This window comes from Daktulosphaira vitifoliae, unplaced genomic scaffold (genome assembly GCF_025091365.1).
Source record: "Daktulosphaira vitifoliae isolate Bord-2020 unplaced genomic scaffold, ASM2509136v1 Scaffold_5, whole genome shotgun sequence".
NCBI lineage: Eukaryota > Metazoa > Arthropoda > Insecta > Hemiptera > Phylloxeridae > Daktulosphaira > Daktulosphaira vitifoliae.
Window position 1 is genome coordinate 25,159,078 of NW_026099576.1, and position 6,240 is coordinate 25,165,317.

Here is a 6,240-nt window from a genome sequence, read left to right on the forward strand (position 1 = left end):
AAAAAAAAAAAAAAAAAAAAAAAAAAACACATCATAGTAAAACCAATACCTTCTCAGCTTCGCATCGAAGCTAAAATCTTATTATGATAGATGCATAAATTTGTATATAAATGTTATTATTATTACCTTGTTAAAAAAAAAAAAATATTAATTCATTAATTATAAAGTTTTGCTTATTTAGGTATAAAATGAATAAAATAAGGTTTGTTATTATTTATTTCGAATTTGGTATGTATAATAAGTTTGATTTAGCATTAATCTAGAATTAATATTACATTTAGAAAGGACACCAATAATCTTGGGAAATAATATAACTAAGTTAACAGATAATCAAGTAGAACCATTCAAAGACAGAATGAAATGGATTTTTAGAAAGAAAAAAGAAAAATTAACTCTACTATTTGCTAAATTAAGAATTAGTACTGCAAAAAACAATGCACAAAATTTAAATTATAATTCTATTAATACTTTTATTGAATAGATTGGCCATTTACATAATGAAGTAATTTTAATACATGGAGTGGTTCTACTGATAGGGTCATTTAAAAAAAATTAGGAATTAACAATAGAATTTTAGATATAAATGCAGAAGACTTAAAGAAAAATGGCATATTTACCTTAACAATTAAGGATAATTTTGGTAACATATTATTTGGGTTATTTAAAAAAAATGGTCATTTGCTTAAATTAGAAGAGGCGCATAAAATAATATGTGATAAGAAGCATGGTCTACTTCATATTCCTCAAGTAGAAGCAGGGCCTGATTTACCTACAAGCTAAATAAGCATTGCTTACGGTCCGTAAAATGTCCGATATATGAAAATAAAAAATATATTATATGACTAGCTGACCCGGCAAACGTTGTTCTGCCATATGAATTATCAAATAAATAAAACCTAAATATAAATCATTATCTTATATCTAACAGGTATACGAAAAAAATTTATTAAAATCGGTCGAGCCGTTTCAAATAAATACGGGAAGCCCCGCAGGTAATGAAACTCAGTACCATCAGCTGTGGGCAGTCGATAACTCATTAAAAATAGGAATAACTAATAAGTAATAACAATATTCAGACTTTCTTATCTGTACACCGTACAATATTATTATAAAATGTTACATGATATTATGTCTATACTTGTGATCAGAACGATTGTTTGACGATGGCGAGAATCACAGTCATCAATATTTATAGTGAATGATAAACTGTATAGAGTACTGTGATCTGTATGTATATCTGTATAACAGTTGTGTTTTATTATTTAAAAAGGTTTAAGTGTGGTTCAAGTAAATTTGTTTTTTTGAAATACCGAGAACAATGTCAAAACCAAAAGGTGGTTGGGAAAAGTTAAAAGAAAAAGAAGAATGAAGCAGACTTTCTAAAAAAAGTGAGCCCTCTTACAACGTATTTTATACCTAAACATACTAATAGTGAAAACACCAATAATAAAGAAGATAATATTATAAATCCTAGTACATCGGACTCACTTAATGTCCCAAGTTTACCTAATTCGATCACTGGTGCTTCTTCTAAAAGTATTGATTACTTTAATGATCCCGGAGATTGGAATTTAACATCCCATAATTTAATATCTTACTTAATAGAAAAAGGGCCAAAATTCTTTCAAAATATAAATGCTGAATTTTCCTTAACAAAAAAATATTATGAAAATCCTAAAGTAAATCGTTGTTTGAACAAAACTGCTTTTTTCTATACAAAGCCTAATGGTGATTATTGTAATAGAGAATGGTTACTTTATTCGACGATTAAAAAAATGATATATTGTTATTATTGTATTCTTTTTTCTAAAAATGACATTATGTGTGATGGATATGATGATTGGCGAAATGTTTAAAAATTTCTTGAAAACCATGCAAAAAAAGAAAATCATGTTTTGGCAATTAGTATGTACCTAAATAGAACGAAACTATCGGGTAGAATAGATAATAAGTTAGAAAAACAGTTAACTGAAACACGCGACTATTGGAAAAACGTATTAACCCTTAAGCAGGCGCGTGGGAGTCTAGCATACCCCCACATAAATAAAAACGTATGTATTATATTGCATAATAGGTGTACATTAGGGTGGTCCAATTTTTTTTTTTTTGGAATTTAGTTTCTCCACAAGTTTGTTTTTGTTTCAGACCATCTAACTTGCACTTATAAAAAATTTCAGCATAATTGAATAATTTTTAGGGGTCGCTAGGATTTATCACTTTTATGCATAAAGTTATAGTAAATAAATAAAAACTATTTTCTTGAAAATTTATTCAACTTTTAAAAATAAAACAAAACATTATGCTACAATATTATACATATATATTTGTTAAAATCTATGTTTCTTAGTTTTTAATTACCTAGAGTCATTTTCATAATGCTAGATTTTGATGCAGAAGGATATCGTTTTCTATGGAGATCTACTAATCGGAGAAGATATTGTTTTTGCTCCTCATTTTTCGTTATGTTATTGTTGAACTTTTGAATCAGTGCAATCCCACGCTCTGCGCAATCATTAACAACTTTCATTTGGCGAACTTTTTCTAGCATTTCAATATAGACCAAATCTGTCGGCCACTCTGATGGATCTTTCGCCAAAAATGAAGCTGCTTTTTCTCGACCGTTATTAATTAACAAATCAAATAAAACCGTTGTGCGTTGTGTGATAAACGACTCCAGTGGATCCTGGTGATTGAACGTTTTGCCATCAAGTCTTTTCAATGCATTTCCCTTGGAAGGTCGTTGAAGATTTTTTACCATTTCTCTTTTAGACTCAGTACTGACACGAGAATCAAAAAAAGAAAGTCCAACTAAATGTTCTGAAAAATACCAAAGGTGACGAAAAAATGCTTTAGATGCGGCAATACTTATCTTCCGATTAGGGTAATCTTTTATCAGTCCAATCAAATCGGCATCATTAAGGGGAGCTCTTTCGGCTATTGGGGCTTCATTCCAGTAACGACAATACATTAGACTTACAAATAGACTTATTTCCGTGACACCTTTTTTCTCTGCTGCAGTGAGTTCGAACTGATCTTGAAACATGTATATTTTTAGGCAATAGATTGCCTTTGCCATCCAACGGGCTTGATGAAAGGCTCCTGGCGTTCGAAATCCAACTTTACTTTCTTCTGACTTTCCGAGAAAAATTCTGCACAAGTTTATTATTTCAAGGTAGTCGTCTCTTGGCTGTTGCGTTTCAATAGCATCAATATAGTAAGAACGCATGTCTTGACGGAGTTGAAGCAGGTTGTCATGGTTAAATAAATTTTCATCACCAACTTTAAAATTTTGTTTATCTATTCCCAGCCATTGTTTTTGAAAACGTTTGAAAAGATTGACATGTGGACCCCCACTTGGTCCAAACACTTCCTTAAAGACGGTAGAAAGCAAAACTTCAAAAATGTGATGTCTACAAGCAATCCAGACAAGCTCTTTATCAGATGCTATAGCCTTTTCGATTAAAGAGCATGCGCCCAAATTCAACCCCGTGTTAGAAGATGTAGTATCAAAGCAGAGTCCTCGCACGTAGGCCTTTAACTTCCACTCTTCAAGAACATTGAGACAAGCATCAGCCTGTTCTTTGCCCGTGCCTCTATCAATCTTTGGAACTGCTAAAAGCTTTTCTAAACCACCGCCAGTGACAAGCACAGCCACTCGATCGACTTTTTGCGTCCCTCCAACAATGTCAGGCAGCAGTTTACCATCCCAATGCAAAACTAGAGGATGCTCGAAAGAAGATGTTGTTTTGTCAGTTTCCACAACAGTTTTGCGAATTTGATTTCTTTTACGACGTATTGTACTACGTGATAAAGAGATATCTGCTATTGGGGTTCCTAAAGCCTGAGCTATTGATCCAACGACAAACATTGCATTCCGATCAGACAAGTTTACACGGTCAATAGATGCTACAACATCCTCAGTAAATACACTTTTAATATTGGTGGGTTTTTTTATATTTGTTGAAGTAGAAGGAACTTGAAACTCATCACCCGATGAACAGTTTGAGCTGCTTTTACAAGAATCCATTATTTCGGAATCGGATGCTATTTCTAAGCTCATTAGCGTTTTTTCTTGATTATGTTGTCTTCTAGTTTCAGCTTCTACTTCTCTTTTTCGTTTTCTAATTTCTTTTTTTTCTTGCAGCTTGTCTACACCTGCCATACTGCAGCTCATTCTGTCTTCTCTCTGCATTATTAAAAATGTTTTGTCTTCTTCATTTTTCATTATTTTTAATGCATCCTTAACAGCTATGTCAAAAATATCAACTAAGTCTCCTTTAAATACCAATTCTTTCATACGGCAACTATCAAGATTTGTTTTTCTGTTCTTTTTTAAAAGATAGTATTCATCCACCAGTTTACTTAGTTTTCTTTCAACTGAGTCAATTCTTTGAGTAGGTATCCTTGCTTTTTCCCAAACTTCCAAAACGGATTCCGCTGTAGACCTTATACTTTTTTTAAAAGTTTGTTTTTTTTCCTAAGTGGTGAAAGTGAAAAAATCTTAGTACATCCTCTTTTGACGGAAGTCTAGCAAATGAAAATGTTTCTGTAGGTTTTCCAATCAACCACACGGTAGCTGATGTTCTTGTTGATTTTAAATTGCTGGTGGAAGCCATTATATTATTTAAGACAAAATCTAATATAATATTTTGTAATAACTATAGTTAAAAATTTAATAGGTAATTCACAAAAATAATTTTGTTTTGATTATCAAACAAAACTTTAGAATAGTTAAAAAAATGTCAATAGCTTCAACGGACACCAAAGTGTTAAATATTTCAAATGTGATAATAAAAAAGTACAATCATTAATATATGTATTTTAAATTAATTAATAACCGCAGGTAACGTTTCAAATACTCACGTGTTTATAACAAGCGATGTTGACTCAACAACAGTTCAAAATAAAATGTCGATAAATGGTTTGAAATGTTAACTCATGTCGCACCATTTCAGTTTTAACTGGACAACCAATAATGTAAATAAAATAAGATAGTAAAGGAAAATACAATTCATTTTTGATGGACAATGTAAAATACTCATGGTTATTATGCACAGCTATTATCTGTTCGTTATCGGCGGTTAATGATTACGCTAGAATAAAAACCATTGATAAATTCCTATTACTTCTTACTTACAAATCCTAGCGACCTCTAAATATGTTTAGAATGGGCTAGTTTATGGCGTGAACATTTATTTTTGACTAAGAAACAAAAATATGGTTGTGGAGCTCAGAAAAAAAAACTTTTTTTTTTACCCATAAGATTTGGACCACCCTAGTGTACATAGATATAAATTTAGAAGATGGTTTTTATAGTAATATTGAATAGATTTTCATAAATAAATACCTTCGAAAAAAAAATGTATGACTTAAAATATCCATCAAAGTTGAAATGGGTCATATGTACCCCAACGCGACTATGAACGTTATAATTTTTTTTTGGACTTGTATTTTTTTTCAAAATATCGTTTTATAGTAAATGCAATGTTATAATCGATATAATATTGTAGAATTGAAGGGCTCCGTGCAACAACAAGACAAGTCCACCTTTTAAAATTGTTCAGGGGACATGTTTTATTTTACCAAAACTTTAAAAATTTATATTTTTATTTGTTAATACGACATAAGTATCTTGAATGACTTGTTAATAGTTGAGTGAAGTCAAATTTCATTTTAAATAAATTTTTGATCTTCTAAAATAGCTTGAAAGTATGTAACATATGGACTTACCTGGTTTTTTGCTCATTAATTGTAAAAAACTTTCCCAAAATTTATTGTGTTTTGTATTATACTATAAACTAATTTACTAATTTCTTATAAACTATAGTAAATATACTTTATTGACAGTTCTATAAATAATTATAATACTATTGAATAAAGTAAACAAATTAAATTTGATAAAATTAGTATTGAAGTATAAAATATATGGACTTACCTGGTTTTTGCTTGTAAGCATGTATTTAATAAGGTACGCTATAAGGTTTTCCAAAAACTAAATAATAATTATTGTTTTCCAAGTTTAACCATCAACTAATGTACTTATATTCTATATTATTACTATCCATTAGGGTGTCCCTTATTTTGAAAATTTTGGAAATTCTTCGGGCTCACCCCCCAAATTTATGTGTATACATATAAAAAGTGGCTACAAAAATTTCCAGGCCGATCAGATAAGTTTAACCCGTGCGGACTTGGGGTTGTAAATCGGCCAAAAGGGGTACTTTTTTAGTTTTTAGCAAT